A 21,594-nucleotide genomic window follows, 5' to 3' on the forward strand; every position below is an offset into this window, starting at 1 on the left:
TCTTCAACACTTTGTCTGGTGAACACTTTGTTGAAAACAAGGGACCCATCCGGGCAGGAAATACTAAAGTCAGACCACTCTTGCTTCTCTCTCTATCTCTCTCTATCTCATCCTGATGGTGTGGTGTAGTGGCACTTAAACTCCCACTCAACTGGACTGTATTCACTATCATATGACTAGTGTATAAACAGATAAACTGTGGCCACAAACATTATGCACTACCAAAACAGATCAACTTCCTCTAAAAGTAGTAATGCTTTTCTGCAGTTCTCATGAGGTGTGGAGAGGCCAATTACTTTTTTTGTGCACTGGTTAAGCACATAATGGGAATAATTGTAACTGTTCTATAATGATCATACTGTACTTTTTAGGGTGCATAAAGTCAAAGTTGTCAGGATGTTACTGCTGTCCTGATATCATAAAGAACAAAAAATCTTTTATTTTAATGAAGCTTTGTTATTCTTTGAAAAAACTGTATTTTGTAACTTAATGCAACTCAAAAATGTAAAATATTTCTAAATATATATTTGCTTTATTTAAATAATTAATATTGAAAAAAAAGTCAAACATTTTGTCTTCCAAAGTCATGTGTGAAAGTCGTGTTCTAAAAAAAAATTGTTAAAATATTTATTATTTATATAAATTTCTAACATTTAGTGTATAAAAGTCTTGTTTAAATCTGTTCATCATATGAAGTGATCATATCGCTTCACAAGACTTTAATTGAATTTGTATGTTGGGATCTCTTCAGGTTTCATTAAAAATCTCGTAGTTTGTGTTTCAAAGATTGACCGATGTCTCATGGTTTTGGATTGATATGATGACAGAATTTCATTTTTGAGTGAACTATTCCTTTAAAGCACATTATTTAAACTCACTAGATGGAAATTGTTCTGAAAGCAGCAGAATGGATGGTATTTTTGTAGGAATTCTGTTCAGTTCTTGCTCTTGGCCCTGTTGAATTCAAACACTTCCGTTCTAGACTCGTGCAGTGCATCAGAGCAAAGCAAGTAGGTTTCAATTAAAGAACGTGGGAGTTTGGCAATTTATTGTTACTCTGGACCTTCTGCTTCACTTAACGTCACAGCGAAGCCTGCAGAAGATGCAAGTTTGTGTATGTGCAAGCTAGCTTGTTTGATGTCTGTGAGAATGTCAGACTTTTACAAGAGTGCCTTGATTTGTGCATCTTGTGTGCGGGCGTCTTCATGCTTGTGTAAGAGGCAGCGGATTCGATTGATTGAGAACTAAAAGCCCCACTGAGGAGCGCAGACAGCTGTGAGGAGGAAGTTAGCTCTGAGTGTGTGTGTGTGTGTGTGTGTGTGTGTGTGTGTGTGTGAAATGTGTGGGCCTTAATGTAGATGCATTATCACAAGCTCTGGTCCATTAATAATGACACATGTAATTTGCTGCCTCTCTAGTGCCCTTCTTCCTCATGCCCAAAATGGGATAAAAATCCATGATTGGTGCGTTGTGTAGAAAGCTGTTTGTCAAACTGTGGATATCCCAAATCTGCCACAAATAGGAGGATGGCATTGGCAAAGCTAAACGATTATGTTGGCCCCCGCTCCCCACACAAATGTACGTACTGCCCATTTACAGCTATTTAACTGGTGATCCCACTGGGACTTTAGTGTGTGCAGTGGAGACGTATCAAATGACTGTAAATCGAAACACATCAAACTGTGTGAACAATCCATTTGTTTTAATAAAGTCTGTAAACATGCTAATTTTAGCAGGATTCTTGAGAGATGTTCAACTGTCATATTTGAACTGTAAGAAGTACTTTTAGAAAATAAGAAATAAAAAAACTAAATAGTACTTGTAAATAAAGACACCAAACTATATACCAGAAAAGATCAATTAATAGCTTCACATTACTATAAGGTATGTTTACATGCACAAACGTTTAATCTGAATTAATCCAATTTGTTTTCAGATTTTGGAAGTTCTGCTTATATGAACCCTAAATCTGATTCACATACAGTATTACTTCCAAACAAAACTTGTTCAGAACTGGAGAAGGCTTGCAAATTAATGTCAGTGAGTATAATTGTCATTTGTGCCTTGATGACGTATAAAAAAAAGAACGATGACAAATATTTCAGAAGAGCTTTTTTAGAAAATATTTGGTTAATATTCAGTCTCCTTCACTGACAAGTTTGTAGTGTGTTAGATGTAATTAACCATACACATGTTCATAAGATGCAAAACTTAATGTAAATGTATGCATTACACATTGCTTATGTGCCTGATACGATAGATTGCAGTGTTTAGATGAAGATTGAGCCATCAGATTAGTTGGTTACATATAAATATAGCTATTAAATACTGCTCCTAATCATTTCTAACTAGTGATCTTACTATTTATTTTGCTTGAAATGTTTACATATCCATTGAAGTGAAAAAAAAGTGTAATAGCATATAATTATATAAGGACAAGAAACGTTTCTCCTTTTATTTACTTTGCTGTGCAGACATGTTGACAAGCAATAACAGACATCAGTCACAGCACTCATTCAGACTGAGAGAACGGATGGAGAAATGACAGAAAAACAGAAAAACCACATCTGGAGTTTTTTCCATGCTAGATGACGAGAAAGCTAAATATATGACATTTGCTATAATGTGTTTGTGTGATGTTTGTTATAAATGTAAAGTTAAAAGGTTTCTGTAATGGTTAGTAATAAAAAAAAATGAAATCTGAATTTGCCTTTTAAAATGTTAAATATAAGAAAAATACTAAAAATACATTGACTAGACTAGAGGTATAATATCAGTATCATTATCAGCAATACTGACTTTGATATATCGAAAAGGAAATAAGTGGTATCAACCTTACCTTATTTTTAATATCAGTATCAATATCAGCAATACTGACTTTGATATATCGAAAAGGAAATAAGTGGTATCAACGTGTGCGAATCCTTTCATTTCAGCTGCATCTGCTTGTGTGAGAGAAAGTGTGCATGCGTGCCACTAGCAAGCATCTGTTCTTGTGTGTGTATGTACTGTACCTATGTTGGGGATAAAGTGCATGAAAGGGCACAGGTGCGGTTGAGTCAGCCTTTTAGACTTAAATTTCTGAAGCCATTCGGTTTCTCCTGCTTTCTTCTCGGTCTGGCAGAAATGCTAAGTGTGATTCGTTGCCCATGGACAGAGCTGTAAAACCAGCTGGGCTCCTAGTCAAGGTTGATTGGATTGCAAATAGCACTGAGCGGAAGGTTCGGCCTACATCAGTGGCTGTCACCGCTAATGACCTCTGCTTTGGGCCTGAATTAATTCAAGCCTGTGACAGTGGCTGTTTAGTGTGTATATATGAACATGAGATTTATATTCTTAAAATCAGCTTCACCTAATCATTCTCAGAACAAGAATCCTGATTTTTTTGTTATCATGTTGCCATGCAGTTGCTCAGTTGCTAGTGTTCTCAGTGGCTGTTAGCTTGTGGTTGGTCAACATGTTGTTATGGTTGCTAGGGTGTTCTGCATGGGGCCAGTTGCATAAACTGCTTAGACTAGTCTTAAAAAGTTAGTCATCTAATTTTTTTTTTCTAATCATGACTTCAGTTCCATTACAAAAAGATAAATTCGTCTTATTTGAATATGAAAAGTAAGACTGATTACCCCTTGTCTATTGCTAGTTGGTGAAACTAGTTCTTTAGGCACAGTCTTAACATAGTGACTATGTTTATGCAACTGGCCCCTGTGAATGTTAGCTGGGGAGTTGCTAGGTGGTTGCTAGGGCGTTATTAGTTGAGTCTTATTGGCCAAAGCTTAAAGCCCACCTTTGGGTCACATTTTGGTTGTTAACGTTGCTGGGCATTTGCTAAAGTATTCTTAGTGGTTGTTGGCATGTTGCTATATAGCCTGCTATTTTTTATTTTGACAGGTGACTTTTATTCTTCAGTAGAATAGTAAAGAAGATTTTTAGTGTTATTTTTTATTTTGACAGGTGACTTTTATTCTTCAGTGAAATGGTGAAGAAGATTTTTAGCTCATGTGTGAACTATCCCTTTAAGCACACAGTCTTGTACCTTTTCCCTTTCATCTGATTTCTGAATTTGCAATGTTGTGATACACCTCATAGCTGATTGGTTTGGTTTATGGCTTACAACTCTTCAGCAAAGACTTTAAAAAATCCCTATAAAAAATACACAGGAAAAATACTTCCAGAACCAAGGCCACTGGAAATGTGGGCAGACACTGTTGCACTCAATAGTAATAGGCACTGTTGTACTAGTAATTACATCACTAGAAACAGTGACATTTCTTAAGCAAACATCACAAATGACTTCATGTCCATTATCACATCACATGAAGAGCTCATTACAAGTCTTATAACAGCTGTTACATCATTAACATGCTAGTAGGAATTCTAGGTGTTGCCACTATGATAATCTCTGTTCTTTGTGAATGCTGAAGTTCGAGAACAGCAGCTTGGTGAACAAGCGCAGAGAGAAATGTATGGGAGGAGTTTCCGTGTCGCTCCTCAGCAAGTGTAGCTGATGTTACTATGTATGGCTGCAGCTTAGCACGGCTTTATTCGATCACCTGCATGTGTCCTGGAACACAACGACTCTCTCCAGACCGCATTTACCTGATACGTGTGGAAAGGGTACAGATCTGGCCTCTTGTACTTAAACCTGGCCACTGATACTAATGCAGATTTTGCATGCCGACATAATTCTCTCACACACTCATACACACATGCTGGCTTTCACACGCTTGTGTAGTGAGTGTAAGTAATCTCCCCTGCTGTTACAGGCAGTGACTCATCATAAACACTCATGTGGCTGGCCTTGCTGGAGTACACTGTCCTGCTCAACCGCACACACAAACACACAGTAGTAACGAGAAATGAAAGCACAGCCTTCTGACTTACAAGCACACACATGCTCTACTACATGCTTTTGTAGCAATTGTGGTTAACAATAGTGTAAAATGCTGCCATAGGCAATATAGGCGGTCTCCAAGAGTGAAATCGCTTTCTGGTGTGGTTTAGGGATCATGCTACAGTATACAAATCAAATACATTTATTTATTTATTTGTGGTTTATATTCATTTCTTTTTTTTTTTTCAGTTTTTTCTTTTTTTATTATTTTATAATTTATTGATCATTTTATTGGATGTAAGTTGATTATAGAATAATTTTTCATTTTATTTAATTTTTTTATTTCATTTTATTTTTTGATCATGTTTGTAGATTATGGAGATTATGGAGATTTTATTTCTATTTAGTTTTATTGTTGTATTAGTTTGAATTTATTTAATTTTGTATTTTGTTTTCTAAACATAGGTAGAGACTACATGGCACATTTTCATTTCTGCTTAATTTTACTATTGTATTATTTTTAAATTTAATTTAATTATTGTATTTTATAAAAATGTGTAGACTATATAGGTATTTTTTATTTTATTTTATAAGTGAGTATAAAATATATACATTCATATAATCTAGATTTTTTTTTGTTTCTGTTTAATTTTAATTATGTATTTTAATTTTTAAATGGGTAAAGATAACCCAGGTATTTTTATAAATATACTGTTTTATTATATTTCATTTATTTAAATTATTATTATTACTATTTTAATTTTAGAAATGTATGTATAGACTACATAATTCATAATTTATTTTATTTGTTTTGTTTGGTGGAAAATTCATATTAGTTTTGCTTTTTTTTTTTCACCTGATGTTGCCAAGGGCTGCGAGTCAGGACCACTACTGCGATAGTGATGCACAAACTTGTTTGCTCACATGTATGCATAGACACACACACTAAAGCAAGCGAACTGGCTACCCACAGCAGAAAAACCACACGGCATATGTAAATGAGATGTGAGGGAAGTGTGCGTGCACGGCTCCCATGCAAATGTAATGGAGACCTCAAAGACAGAGGTTATAAATAGACTCGCAGCGTGCGGTTGCATCAATGAACACCACATCGCTCTTAAAGCGACACACACGACCCATTCTCATGCAAACGTGCATACTTCAGGGCACTCGAAAGAGGAATTTGGAGTTCACACAAATGAATGCTCAAAGCGACATGTAGCCCATTAAACATGGATCTGTGACGTCCGTCTGCAAAGATTTTGTATTTGTGTACAGTTTGTTCAAAATAGACACACACTCTTATTCTACTGTATGACAGAAAGCCTTTAAAGAGAAGGAGTAGAATTTTGGGGAAAAGAAAGGAAATAAGGAACAAGATGTCATTACGGGAATAGCACAAATAATGGATGAGAGTTTGTCAAGTATGCAGTGTAAGGTAAGAATTACATACCCACTAGTCTGTTCTCCTCACGGCGCCAGGCTGTGGGACTCCCTTAAAACTGCTTGTAAAAATGTCATATTTAAACATCACACTGTGAAAGGTTGCTTTGCTAAACCTGTATTCTCATTTACGTGTACCTTCTCTCTTTTTTTCGCACGTTTACACTCACTTCATGACCTGGAGGTGTTTAATCAGATTTTGTGCTGTTTCCCATATTGTAGTGATCTCAAGAAACCACCCACCTACCCACCAATTGCAAAACATTTGCATACAAACTCCATTTGCTGTTGCACACAGTGCAGAACTTCATGTTATAACATGTCTAAGCCAGGCATGGAGCTTTTTGTCCAGATGACTGCACGGGGTGGTCTTGGTAGACCTAAACCTACCCAACTGTCCAGCCCATCCTGAGGCGTCCTGTGGCCAACTTTATAGACCTATTACAAAGCTAGAGCATTTGAGTGGCATGATTTTGTCATTCTCTTGTGCTGTGTCTGGAATCACCCCCTATACCCTTGTATAGTGCACCATTTGAGGAAACAGCCATTTGTAGTGGTCATTATCAAATGTGCTCATTCAATCCCCTAATGCACTGCAATAATGAGCGTACAACGGATGTACATTCAACAGCTGAACGTTTTCTTTCTCTCATTCAGTGAACTACATTAATGGAGCAATTATGGTGGTTATTTCTAAAACACCAAAAAAAAAATGTTCTTTGCAGGATTCAGCGAAAGATTATAAACTAAAAATGAATCCCAAATTTATAAGTACAGATGTTAAAAAAGCCTTTTTAAAAAGCATGTGTTCCCTTTAATGCATATTGCTACATTTAATGAATAAATGTACACAGTTTAATGCAGCTAAGAGATTCCATGAATGCATTTACACCACAGTTAGAATTGCATAAATAATGTTGAGATTAATGTTTTAAATATGAACTATACACATATGAAATGTTGGGAAAAAAATGATATTAGTGAATCAAGTTACTGTCTTTATAAATGGGTCACTGAATCACTGACCCACCCAATTTATACAAAAAAATGCTGAATCATTTAGCAACACAACTGTAATGTTTGGAGAGACCAGTGGTTCTGTTGTGACTTTTTTTTAGAGTTTGTTGGTGGAATGGAGCAAAAACAGCTGATATTGACAATATATTGTCTCTAAAATGCTAATCACGTCATATTAACTTAAATATAGTCTATTCTTTTGTTTATTTATGAAAGGCTATTATTACCAGGCTTCGCTTATAGGCGTTGGACTGTCAAAACAGGACTGTCTGACCTAAAACCAGACAGATGGCCGCCTGTGTGTAATGTATTGCATTATAATTTATAGGATGATTTGTGTGTGTTATTGTTTCTCAGTTTATGGATCAGTAGATTATATTAGTTGATAAAGAATGCAATCTCATTGATTCAAAATCCTAAATCACATCACATTTCTTTTTCACATTAGATGTGGACCGACAACTGTCGTGCCTGGTTAGGACACATCTTCACAGCGAGGTGGTTTACAGCCTGTTGTCAGGCTCAGCGCCGTTTGTTCAAATGCAGACTGAAACCATATGGTAGCCCAACCACGTGCAGATTTTATACCTCAGGTTTCTTCCATGGTGATTTCCACTGTGCCATATGCAACATATAATAATAATGTTGTGCAAATCTTGAGCTCTGATTTGATAATCCTTCACTTCATCACACTGAGACACTCCTGTTGACTACAGATGAGAGTAATTCTTAGTGTAATACTTGTGTAAATATTCTCACTGATCCTAGAACTGTCCTCGTTTTCCCCTCAAATCACTTTAATGTGAAATACAGCACCATCTGGTGTCTAAAAACAGTAATGCATTATCATTCTTGTGTAATCTTTTTCATACAGTGTGTGTATTGAAAGACAGTCAGTTATATATAGAATATCTTTCCTTTGAGTTTAATATCCTTTACGTAATCTAACTGTATGGCGTTGAGGCCTTGTATACTATTAATTATGTATGAATGAGTTTTTCAGTGTCAGCACAAAGCTAGTTTGGTCTGCTTTCAGGCTCGTCTCACAGTAGGGGGTCCGAAGGAGCGGCGGTCCCAAACGCACTTTGGAGGAGTCATCAGGGCTTTGAACATTTCAAGACTCTCCCATCCCTCTCCCACGTTCTTGTTTTTCACTCTCTTTCTCTTTTATTTTCTCCTTTTTTGCTGTTGTATCTATTCATCTGCATTGGTATATCTGCAGCTTTGATTATTTTTCATAGACATGATGTTTTTTTCTGTCTGTGAGCTTGTGTGAGGCTCAATTGCTGAGGTTAAACTGAAGGTGTTGTAAAGTGAAAAGCTATGCATGTGAAGTGTGTTGGTGCTTAATTCATATGCTTGTCCTCTCTAACTGTGGATAAATAGACCAGAGCAAATTCAAAGTCACAAAGCTCTGTTTGTCTGAACCATCTCATCCAATGGCAAACATTTCTGTAAATGCTGTGGTCAGAATGGGCATGTTGAGAATGACGCAGCGTCTGCACATGAAGGAAATTTCCAGAGTTTGATATGTACAGTAATTGAACCTAAAGCTCAAAATGAAACATTGTAGTATGCTTTTAGCCATATTTGACACTCATGCAATAATTAAGACTCACCTGGGTGGATAAAAGAAAAAAAATTAAGAACAGTAAACCTTTTTTTACATTATAAATCTGAGTTATGCACATTAGTACACTGAAAAAAAAGAAAATAATTTAATTTAAAAACCATTTTCAATCAGGAATTGCTATTAAATTTAGGAAGTGATTGCCCTCAGCACTGACAGAGAGATGCAGACAGAGAATGAGAGAAGTTCAAATGAATGAGGTCAGCCTGGGGTACGACACGGTAACCTGAGAGAAGTACCTGCCCCTCACACTATCTATTACTGCTGCGTTTGTCCCAGCTGAGCACAGCAGGAGAAACACAGGAAGCACAAAGCTATCTCTCCATCAGTCCCTCACAATGACCCAAAGACGGCCCTGAATGAACCTGTCATGGATTGAGTTTTACTACTTTGAGTGTGACCAGGAGCTTTGAGAGGCTTTTTAGGCGTGTGTGTGTGTGTGTGTGTGTGTGTGTGTGTGTGTGTGTGTGTGTGTGTGTGTGTGTGTGTGTGAGTGTAGAAGAGATATCCACTTCCCTTTCTCCTGTTGTACCTCTCCAGTAATTTCACACAAAGGGAACGTATTGAATGGTGATTGTAGGTTGAGTGACAGGCTTTGTGATTGATAATGACACGATTGTGCTTGTCATGATTTATTTGTGACTATATCTACAGCAGAGGTATCAATGTTCAACTACCCTGCACTGCATGTCTGCTGAATCCCTTAACAAATGTCTAATTATTAATCAGAATTGATTGATTAAAAAATTATCTAAGTTTTTTATTTTGTTGTAAAGTTGCATGATAGAGCAAACCTTGTGATATGGTATGCAGTGGATGTAAAATAATTAGCACTGCAAAAATAGCCCAATTAAGTTTTACTTTTTTTTATCAGATATTTATGCTTTAATATAAATCATAATCTTAAATCTACACTACTTTTCATTAGTTTGGGGTTGGTAAGATTTGATTAATGTTTTTAAAGAAGTCAAAGTTGCATTTATTTGATCAAATATATAGTAAACCAGTAATATTGTGAAATATAATTACTATTCAGAATAACAGTTTGCTATTTTAAGTTTTTTTTTTTTTTTTACTTAGAATTTTATCTTTGTAATGGCAAAGTTTGGCCAATTTTTTAACAGTAGTTTAGGTGTAAATATTAATTCCTGATTTGAAATGTTAAATGAGATTTATGTTAAAACCATAAAAATATGCAAATGGTGTATAGTCTATAACTTGATTAAAAACAGATTAGACTGAAGTTTATTGGCTTTCATATTTTAGTATATTTCTTTGAAAGTCTTCTTACATTGTACATATTTTTTTTTCTATATGAAAATGAATCTTTTTTTTTTTTTTTTTTTAAATATAATAATAAAAATATTGTTGTAGTAATAAAGCCTTTAAGCATTTGTTATTTTGGGATATTTAAATGTGGCAAAATTGAGCAGTTTTTTTTTTTCTCTAAATCTGACAAAAGATTTTTGAGGCACATTCGGCACCCTATAATATGGTATTTTAAAACACACACTTCAAGGCACATTATTAATTAATATTATAGTGTATGAGCCAAAGCCGTCTTCCATTAATATTATACCGAGACATCCATCCTCCGGTATGAGTCACTGGTTTTCTGCACTTGTTTCGTGTATAAATATTGCTTTTTCCCTGGCTGAATAAGCTATTCCTGTCTCATTATGTTAAATGGTGGAATGAATAGACTGTAATATTGCTGTGTAAACAGGGAGCATCCCTCAGCATCGAGACCGTGTAAAGTCATTTCTCATCATTACAAACGCAGCCACTCGCTGTACGGCTGCTTGCACTTTTTGGCATATATATGTGTATTTGGGGAGTGGATTCTCATTGGATGGCTCCAGCAATCTGGCATTAGCTGAGATGAAATCGTTGCTGCTTGTCTATTGATCAGTGAAATAACTGAGCTGCTGTAGTAATGATGTCACCTGCCTCTCAGCTCTGACCTTGAATGAAGTGAGCGACTGAGCATGCTCACTGATTGCGCTGCTGTGTGAGTGTGTGTGTGTTTGCACGTGCTGGATTCTGTAGGTTGAAAGAAGGAAAGCTTTCAACCCGCTGTCCTCTAATGCACACACACACACCTGCTGCTGAATTCCTTTGAGGCACTCCATCTTGTTTCCTCTCTGTCCGGTGAGAAAAGAGAGATGGTGTCTGCCATGCCACTTCCATCTGTGGAAGAAAAGCACCATGATTACTCTGTGTGCAAAGCATATGGTGCACCTTATGACAGCCTTGACACCTTCATGCATCATTATGTGTACATCTAAATGGCTTGATTTGACATAAAAATGTCTTTGTATAAATTTTATGAGTGCACAGGTTTATAGGAATAGTTCATCCTAGATTCTGTCGTCATTTACTCTCGATCATTTACTCCTGACTTCAGTGGAATACAAAGAATTTTTGAAAACTATACTAGTTATTTTTTTCCATGCAAGCATTCAAAAGTCTGGGGTCAGTACAATTTTTTTTAAATTCATTAATGAATGAATGAACGTGTGACATTTATAATGATTTAAAATATTTTAATTTCAAATAAATACTGTTATTTTTAGCTTACTTTATGATAATCCTGGTTAAAAAAAATCATTAATTCAATTCAACAGTAATAAGAAATGTTTCTTGAGCAGTAAATCAGCCTATTAAAATGATTTCTGATGGATCATGTGACACTGGAGTAATGACTGCTGAAAATTCAGCTTTGCATCGCATTTAATAATAAATTAATAATTTTAAAATAAATTAATAAATCAATATAAATTATTTAATGTCAATTATTAGCCTACAATCAATTAAAGCAGAAATCAGTTGTTTTAAATTGTAATAATATTTCACAGTATCACTGTTTTTACAGTATTTTTCATCAAATAAATGCAGCCTTAGTGAGCATAAAAAACTTCTTTCAAGAACATTAAAAAAATCTTTCTGGCAAACTTTTGAACTGTAGTGTACATAAATGAATGGGAACCTAAGCTCTCAAGCTTCAAAAAGGTTGCAAATGCTCATAAAATTTATCATAAAAGTTTCCATGCATCTTATAAGGGAATAAAGTTTTAAATTTCATTCTGGTAAAATATTTGCATCTCTTGCATCAGTTCGGGTTTATAAGTCATACAAACAATCTTTCCAATCTGCTTATGCTGAGTCATCTGTTGTGACTCACTTATATCTGAGGCTAAAATGTATTAAAACATAAGTTTTAAATTTTTTAATTTGTTTGATTTACATGGTCAATATTTCTGATATTAAGCCACCAAAATGTGAATTATAAAACTTTCACAGTGCACCCACTATTGGCAGCTGTGGGAAAAAGTTCATTCTATTCCCTCCACACACAGATGTGGCCAGCTGGGTCCGGCAGTTTATAAGGAAGTATGGAGGTATTTCAGACACTTATCAGACAATTAAAGCCCTTTGCAAAGGGGCCGTTCACCCCTAAACCTTCCTGAATCCTCTTGAACTATCTTCCCCCATCATCCTCTCTGTTCTTCACTCTGTCTCTTTCCCTGCTGACCGAGCTCCGCTACAAGGATGGTATTGGCTTACTGCTTGTCCTATATCTGCTCATGGGAACCTTACACGCTGCACTGTGTTGTGCAACGCACACATACACTACTCTACTCTAAAATGGACTTTGTGGAGCAGACTTGATGAAAATACAAACTTGTTTTAAGAACTATAAACAGGTACAGGGGATAGGGATCTTTTTGTGTATGCATGCATGCCTGAGTATGTTGCATTGCTGGCAATATTAAATATCTAAGATAAGTCTGAATTAATTATTTTCCTTCAATCTGATTTGAAATTTCCCATGTGATGTTAATGGGATGCAATCAGGGCAACACAGCATTAGAATAAGAGCTAAAACTTAATATGATGAATGTGATACCAAGACAGTTTCATTTTGAACCCTCTAAATCTGTAGGTATAAATAACTATGTTTTCTAAAGTGCAAAATTCACAGACACAGTGCTAGGGTGTTGTGGGTGGTTGCTATGTAGTTTCTAAGGTGTTCTGAGCTGTTAATTGATTGTGTTGTGGTTGATAGGGTGTTCTGGGTTGTCCCTGCTTTGTGATGTGGTTGTTAGGGTGTTCTGGATGGTTGCCAGGGTGTTGCTGAGGTATTCTGATGGGTTGTTAATGTGGTTGTTTTGTGTGGTTATTTGGAAGTGTTTGATTTAGAGTTTTGGGTTTACCTTCACCTTCAACAGTCTGATCACCTACTGTATCTTTAACAAACCACATGACTTGAGGTTTTATTAATGTCTGTAGCACAAATAATGCAATATGAGATGCTTAGTGATGTTTAATATACAGGCTTGTTGCTGAAATGTGCACTTTCAGTAAAGTGCAAACAGCAGGTATACGTTCATTTCTGCTGATCTGATCTGATCCCTATCAGATTCTAAGAAAAATCTGGTGAGTGATAACAGAGAAGATACAGCAACTTCATTTCATTTCTGCTCGTGGCAAAAAATGTGGAATTGAAAAAATTAGTTTCCACTTAGTGTCACTTCCTATATCTATTTCTGGTCTTTGTTTTAGGTTTGGTTATAAATGTTAAGTCTCAGAGACCCAGATGTACTTTGATACTCTCGATAGAGAATGAAACATTGCCGGCCTGAGGTGCAAAGATATTTCACAAAGGTTTGAAAGGACTTCTGTGGGAAAATGATAACAAAAAATTCTCATTCCAGTATGTCTGTTCATCTGTTAGGCAGTATGTCACCTCTGAAACACATTGTACAAAGTAAGCAATATGTCATTTTTTAGAAGTATGATACGTTCCACAATGGTACAGTAGAAATTACATGTGTTAGTTAAACCAAACCAAATAAGTTAAGGTTTGTCTGACAATTGCAACAGTAGTAGATGCTGTAAGTATGCCATCTTGTTCTTTTTTTTTTTATTATACACATACATGTCACCTTAAACACTGACCTGAGTGATCCTGGCAGTCTTGTTTACCCAACACCACAGCCTCAGATAGGCCTCCTAGAGCTAAAGCTGATTGTAACTTTGAGGGAAGTCACATTCAAGGAAATGTTTAAATGATGCTGGCAGTGTGAGGTGTGTCTCATAAAAAGACTGAGCTTGCAGTATTGCCCCATTGCTGTTTATGACTTGTGGCCACAGCCACAAGCATGTGACACATGAAAGAAGAAAAAGGCATTGAAGTGACAGTAATAGTGTTTGAATATATCTTTTTCACATAGATCTGATATAACCATGCAGCCACAGGATTTTGTCTTAACCTCTGATTTCTGGAAATTCGAAATAGATTTACTGGAATTAGTATCATGCTTGGTTACCTATTGATGAACAGCACCTGGTGTAATAATTTTCTCACTGTAGTAATGCAGATCTCCTCATAACTCTTGATCATTCAAGGTGTGCTCGTAGCAGCGCTCTGAAGCTCATCTGAGTTGTGGAATAGAGACATTTTGAGGTAGGATATTTTAGCTGTCGAATCTGCAGTACAGTATGTTTAATGTTAGTGCAATGTTATTGACAATTAACCGCATCTAGATTCTCTTTAAATCCGTTTGTTTTAGTGAATACTAGTACTACAACGATAATTCCACCACAACAGTCTCAGTTATGTTCCAAAACATGATTAGATTCTAGCAAAAAGTTGTCTGTCTGACCTAAAAATGAAAATGTGGGATGCCACACAGTAACAGCTGGACAAAACATATGTGATGTTTATACAGTTTTGTTTAGTGGGAAAGTTTTGGACCAATGTGTGTTTTTTTTTTTTTATTATTATTATTATTATTATTAAGTAGGACATAGGGCTGCTATAAAAGCATTACAAAAGAGTTACAGAAAACACTGAAAATATGTACAAATTTGTGCCAATATTTTAAATTGTGTGGGGAAAAATTTACATTTTATTAATAGTGTCTATTGTACACCAATGGCAAACTTTGCACAGTGCATTACAGGCATGCATACATTGCTGCATACTATACTGAACATAGTATGTTTGAGTTTTATTGTAGTGTGCTATTCTAAACATGCAGTAGCCAAATGTTTATCTTTTTAAAAAATAACACACACTTATGAAACATCTACAATAAGACCACATATGATGTACTGTATGTAGTTCAGAGCTTCTCAAGCACAGAGGAAATTGGAAGACAGAGTAAAGTGGTATGTTTTGATACCATAGCATGGCCTGTATGTCTACATATAATGTTGTGTTGACTGTCTTTAGCACTTATGTCTTGGTTTTCTCCTCTGTTGCATTTAGGTTTCTCTCTCGTTCTCTCCCTCGTTCACATGTTCACACATCCCACTATCTGTCCTTGGTCTCAGACTCCTGTAGCACTAATGGCTGTTGTCACAATTTTACTGCACCCACCCACTGTGACCATCTGTCTGGTCTCTCTCTCTCTCTCTCTCTCTCTCTCTCTCTCTCTCTCTCTCTCTCTCTCTCTCTCTCTCTCTCTCTCTCTCTCTCTCTCTCTCTCATCAGTGATGCTTTATCAGCAGGTCTGCCAAAATACAATGTTGCCAAAGCAATACAGAGGATAATTAATCTGCAGAATTGGACGATATAGCAGAAGTGTGTACTTGTTAATCACCACAAAGAAAAAGTAGTGTTGTAAAAAGTGCCGATGTCTGTACCAGTCGGTACTAAAATTTAAAAAAAATGTGATGATACCAGAATTTCCCGCTAGCATTTTGAGCGCTGTTGTGCGGATTCTCAAACACCTCTGATTGGCCATTGTGTTCTCATACTCAGAATGATCGAGAGATTAGCGGGAAATATGGTATCATAACATTTTTACAATTTTAGTGCCGACACTACCGCAAAGAAAGCACAAAATGACATTGATATGAAACGATGAACTTCCTCATTCGCATCACAACTCAAGCCATAAAACCTGCCTCCTTGGTGCAGCTAGGGCAAAAAAGTGTGAAGAAAGACTAAATTTGAAAATGCATGTAAATAATAAAAGTATAGAATTATATAATTATTTTTGTATTTTTTTGTTTGTTCTTATTGTAATTATTATTATTATTATTTTTAATTAACTTTACATTTAGTAGTTGTAGTAGTGGTAGTATGTGTTGACAAAGTGGAGAGAAAGATTGTAAATTTGAAATGCACATATCTGCTAAAAGTGATTTTGGTCAGCATTCAGGTTTAAACTACCGTGTACAGTAGATAATCTCAAAGCTAGCTACCACACATGGACTGAAAGCCATGTCTAGTTAAATATAATCCATCTTAAAAAAAAAAAAAAAAAAACATCTTGAGACCCCTACTTTTTTCCCATTCATTAGAGCATTATCTGGTACTTTTTGGATGTTTGTGATTGCTAAGAAATGCTAGAAATTTGGCTGAGGTGAACCTGAAATTGGCCTTTTATACTAGGTTTCCAGTTGCGAGAGATTAGTTGATTAGTCAACTTTTACAAATATTTTTGCACATCCCTAGTTGCAACACAAATGCTACATAAGCAGAGGGCATGTCACTTGGAAATAGATTGCTGCTATCTAATCCTCTGAAGGCAACAGTTTGTTTCTCACGTAATGCCCCAGAGATAAATGATACACGGCTTCCTTGCTGCAATCTGCAATCTGTGCTGCGGAGTCCTCCTCCTGAATACTGATCTAAGATCTGTGCTTCTGGGAGTTGAGGGATGTGATGTCATTCCCGCTTTATGCCTTATGGAATACCGCAGGTGGTTACTGAAAGAAACCAAACAAAGTCTAGCAGCAGCTACGGTACGTTCTGCGTGCTTGCGAGCTCGATGCTGATCTCAGAGCAGAGCAGCTCTAATGAGGACCGTCTTTATTTAAAGAGCACACTCACTGTACACCCACACCTCCGCCTTTGTGTTGTCTTGTTACTCGGTTTCCATAGCGGTCCGTTCTGTGTTGTGAGCGTCTGAAGGGAGTGGACCCTGCAAGATGACATAGAGTTGCAGTAGTATGAGAGTGACTACTTGACTAAATGCACCTGAGAGCATCTGTATGGATCATGTTTGCTCAGCACTTAGTTCACGGCCTCGGGACAGGACGGGAATTCAAGGGTAGGAAGGTGTCTTGTTTGTGACTGTACAGACTGCTGGCTCTGTATTACTGAGTAATATGTGTGTGTTTGTGTGTGTGTGTGTGTCTGCAGGCTGTGCTGGAGGCCTGCACTGAGACTACGAGTCGCGTTGGGATTGTAATGACTTAAGTGGGTCGCAACACTCGATGAAACACTGGAGGCAACTGAATGAGGTATGAAAACAGGACACACACACACACACACACACACACACACACACACACACACACACACACACACACACACACACACACACACACACGTATGCCTTTTGAAAGCAGTGACCTTTAATTCTGCATTTTACTACTCTTGCCGCCCAGGCATTATCTGGAGCGCAATTGTAAAAATAACTCTTGCTTAAGCTGTGTCCTACTCACCCGTCAAATCAGGCCCTGATTGGTGGAGCAATAATACAGGTCTGCCTAGCAACAGAGCTGTTTACCAAACAACACAGCTGGGGCTGAAAGCTGCGCTTTCACGTAAAACACCTCCAGGAAAAAGCTAGTTAGCAAAAGCCGCTTGGGACAACACTGCTTTAATGATTCATGCTTGAAGCACGGTCGGTCGCAGGTGTACTGTAACATGCAGGTTTACTGTAGAATGCCCACACACTGCCATGTGCACGTGCAGTGGATTCGTAGATGACGGTTAAGCATCTAATTAACAAATAATACATGTGTTCATATGAGATATGTGTGTATGTGAACAGGCCTATGTTCTCAAGTATAGGCACAGTCTACTCTGGTTTAGGTGCATTGCATTAATGGCATTTATGTGCATGAAATTATTTTTTTCTGTTACTTTTGTACTTTTTTTTTCTGATCTGTGAATGAATCCCTTAAGTGCCCCCTGCTGGTGTAATATACACTGTGGCGCAAAGGATTTGAAGTATCATTTTGAAATGGTAGTGCTTTTGTTTTTATATTTATATATAACATATACACATTTATATACACATATACACAGAGAAAAATGTAAATATGAAATGCATATATCTGCTAAAAGTATACCAGAAATTATATATTATTAAATTATTTATAATTAAATATAGAAATTAAATAATTTTAAATATTTAAATTTTTAATTCATTTTGCAAGTATTATTATTTTTATAATTTTGTGTTAAGAAAGTGGAGAGAAAGGCTGTAAAATTAAAATTAATATATCTGCTAAAGTTATATTATAAATTATATATACTATATATATGTTTGTATTTCTTATTGGTATTAGTATTATTATAGTAGTATTATAATTTTTTTTAAGTGTAGCGAAAAACTGTAAATTTGAAATACATATATCACATTTTGTTTAATGTTTAGGTGTAAGCTACCCCTAGAACCATGCACAAGCAGGCAGACATCTTTTTTGCCCATTGCTTTACATTTAAGCCTTCACATAAACAGAAAGTTTGAGGATTTTGGCCAAGTTATGATACAGTGGATAGAATTCTGGGTACTATCATCATCATGTTTTACAAAAATCTGTGGAGGTCATGCAGCTTGAGTTAAAAAATACCAATTTGTGTTAATTTTTCAGTTCAGTTTTTTTGCTTCAAGTGATTGGCTTATAATAGAATAAAAAGTTGTATTAAATTAGTCCATTAATCAGTGACAAGGCTGATGGTAGATATTGAAACTGACACAAGGGCAATTACCAAAATGTATCAGCAGCAGATGCAGTTATAGTCTAACACTGGCCGAATATGAGGTGATTAATTAACCTGGCCAATATATCGGTGCATGACTACTCAAAAACTCAGGGAAGTAGAGACAAATTGTCACACAGGCAGCGTTAGCTCGCGGGCGGGCAGGCGTATGAAAGACTTTATAAGAGCTTATTTTGAGGGTAATTAATGGAGTCGTATGAAAATTAGTACTTTTCTGTCTGTTTTTCTCTATGTCTCGCTCACTCTGTTTTTCATCTCTGACAGCTCTACTATGCCGATGGCTCCTCTAACCAATCATGGGCTTTTAGAGTAAAAGCTCTCCTCCAGTTAAAGGTCACTGGCCTCTTAGTGTGCGTGGTGAAGCATAGCAATTCATCACACTCATGCTGCTGCGCTTCCTAATGCGTTCTGAATGTCCTAATCTCTGTTAAGTGTTAATATGGCAAAGGTGGGGTTCGGCAATGTGTTTTTCCTGTTGGTTAGTTCTCAAAAGACTTATTTCTTTTTAAATGAGCCCAAATGGATGACAAATTGATGTTGTGAGTGCACTGGAATGCATCAAAGTCCATTATGTGTCATTATAAAAAATATGAAAAATCTGCTAGATCAAAGCGTGATGTGCTTATGAAAACATTAAAAGGATAGTCGATACTGATCCCAATGCCATTCCAAACTTATATGTACTGTATTTCTTCTCTTTGGACCCTATTGACTTTCATTGTATGGACAAAAAAAGTCAAATTTTTCAAAATAGCTTCTTTTATGTTCCACAGAAGAAAGTCAGTCATACAGGTTTGGAACGACAAGAGAGTACATAAAGGATTTTGGGTGAACTTTCCCTTTAAGCTAGTCATCTTCATTTCCCTGCACAAATAAGGGCTTTCGCAGTGATGCCATTTTTGGTTCCCCAAAAAAACTTTCAGTGAACAGTTTTTTAGCATGAAGAGCACTGCAATAATCTAAAGAACCTTGTTTCCACTATTAAGAGGCTTTGGTTGTCATTTTAATGTTTTCTTGTCAGGAGTGTGTCTTGCACACATGACCCTTTTGAAGTTCAGGTGCTGCAGAACCCAGCCTTGTGTTTGCATAGTGTGTGTGTGAGTGAGTTTGGTGAGTGTGCGAGGACAGCAGCGCTATTCTTGGCTGTTGGGGGAAGTCTTGGCTCCCGGGCACATGGGAAAAGTGTTCTTGGCAGGAGTAGCAGTGGCATTCCATTGTGCCTGCCTGGGTCCCTCTCCCCCTCAGCACTTAAAACTGTGTCCTTTCACACCGTGATCTCAGCGGAGCACTTTCTAGAAAGAGGGAGAATAAATAAATTACTAGCATAAACACAAAATCACCTCGGAATCCAACCATCCACACAGGCATACCAGTTCACACACTTTTCACTTCTTAATTTCAGTCATTCATAAGCAAACATGTTTCATACTTCTATTTTTCCATATTCCTCTTTTGAACAGTTTTTGAATGGCAGTTCAAGAGATTCAGATTAACACAAACCGCATTCACTGCTGTCATAAACATGTCTCTCAGCACATTGGCCCTTATTCGCTGAAGCCCTTTAAGAAGGTCAGAGCAATAAACATTCAGCTCTCCGACATGCTGTGATTTTGCTCTCCCAGAAATGATCTTGAAATTCATTTGACCTTTGACCTAACGGTGGGAATCAGCAGGCGTCTGGCAATAAAATGAAGGAATATTGCGATATTGACCGACTGACTGAGTGTTTTGCAGGTGTAGTTTATGTAGTCTAGGTCATATTTTGTACTTCAAACTGGTCTAGGGGACGTGTGTGTGTGTGTTAATTTTTTATCAGCTGCCATGTGCATCATGCATAATCTGCATCTGCTGCATGTGTTTGTCAAGATCTGTGATATTCAGCATCTTCTTACCTTCTCGCCCATATTTGCTTTCATTGTTTGCAGAAAACACCTGAATCCTTACAAATGCATAACCATCCAGCCTAAAAATGTTCTGTCACTTTAGCCTTAATTGTGTGAAAAATTCAGTTTTTTTTAAGGCTTAATGACGTTATTAGGGTTTTTATTCATTCATTCATTCATTTTTGCAGTTAGATTGTCGTTGATGTCATCTAACGCTCACTTAAACTAACTTTAAACAAACTAACTTTAGCCTTAATGTTACTTTGATACTCAACAATACACTATTGCTTGCTCTAATAATACATTAATTCTTAATCCACACACATTCTCATGTTTATCCTTTATCCAAACAAATGTTTAAATGGGACTTGAGAGCACAAATGTTTGCTTTTGCTTTTTTAATCACCGAAGTGGTATATTTAACCTGCATCTGAAACCAATAACTGTTTTCTTATGCTCGGGTGGCAGAGGTCTTACATGTATGTCTGACACACTGGGTCAAAAGGTCAGACTGTTACTGCTGAAAATCTAGACATCAGATGCGAACAGTGTGAATTTAGGATTTGTTTTTACAAGGATTAACATTCCATCACACTAGACATAAATGCTGATGTTATCTTCAAACTCTTAGTTACATGTTACCAGCCCGGATGATTTCTGACTGCAGCTCACATATAATTGGAAACCAATTATATGTTATATTATACCTCCAAACTAGCTCCAGCAGGCCAGGGATTTGGTGGTGTGTGTGAAAGGTGACCCGCTGACCTTGTGCCGGTGTGCTCATAAGTCACATCTAGTGTCATGTTACATGAATTACATGACAAACACAAATGAATTTTTCAACATGCAGGTTAACAGAGGTTATTTTTAAAATCTCTTTGAAAGCAGGGTCAAGGAGAAGGAGAGCCAAGCAATCAGTGTGAAGTAATATTCTGAGAAGTGTTGCTGCTATTAGCTTCCGTTCGTCCTCGATCCTGATGTATTGAGTGTATGTGTTGACATTTACAAGTTTTGTTGACCTGATTACTCACAA

At 36.6% G+C, this 21,594-nt stretch overlaps 1 protein-coding gene across 3 annotated transcripts in view; it reads left to right on the forward strand.

Moving 5' to 3' along the window:
- LOC109111576 (ataxin-1-like) overlaps positions 1-21,594 on the forward strand; it is an 89,271-nt gene that overhangs the window by 38,575 nt on the left and 29,102 nt on the right. Inside the window, exons 1-2 of one of the 3 annotated variants that reach the window (XM_042776863.1) lie at positions 16,248-16,990; positions 17,083-17,183. The exons of 1 other annotated variant lie outside the window; for it this stretch is intronic. The gene's annotated coding sequence lies outside the window, so the exon portion shown is untranslated. Of the gene's footprint in view, positions 1-16,247; positions 16,991-17,082; positions 17,184-21,594 lie in introns of those variants that run through there. One more of the 3 variants, XM_042776861.1, reaches the window with a different exon arrangement.

The sequence above is a fragment of the Cyprinus carpio genome, chromosome A19 (assembly GCF_018340385.1).
Source record: "Cyprinus carpio isolate SPL01 chromosome A19, ASM1834038v1, whole genome shotgun sequence".
NCBI classification, from domain to species: domain Eukaryota; kingdom Metazoa; phylum Chordata; class Actinopteri; order Cypriniformes; family Cyprinidae; genus Cyprinus; species Cyprinus carpio.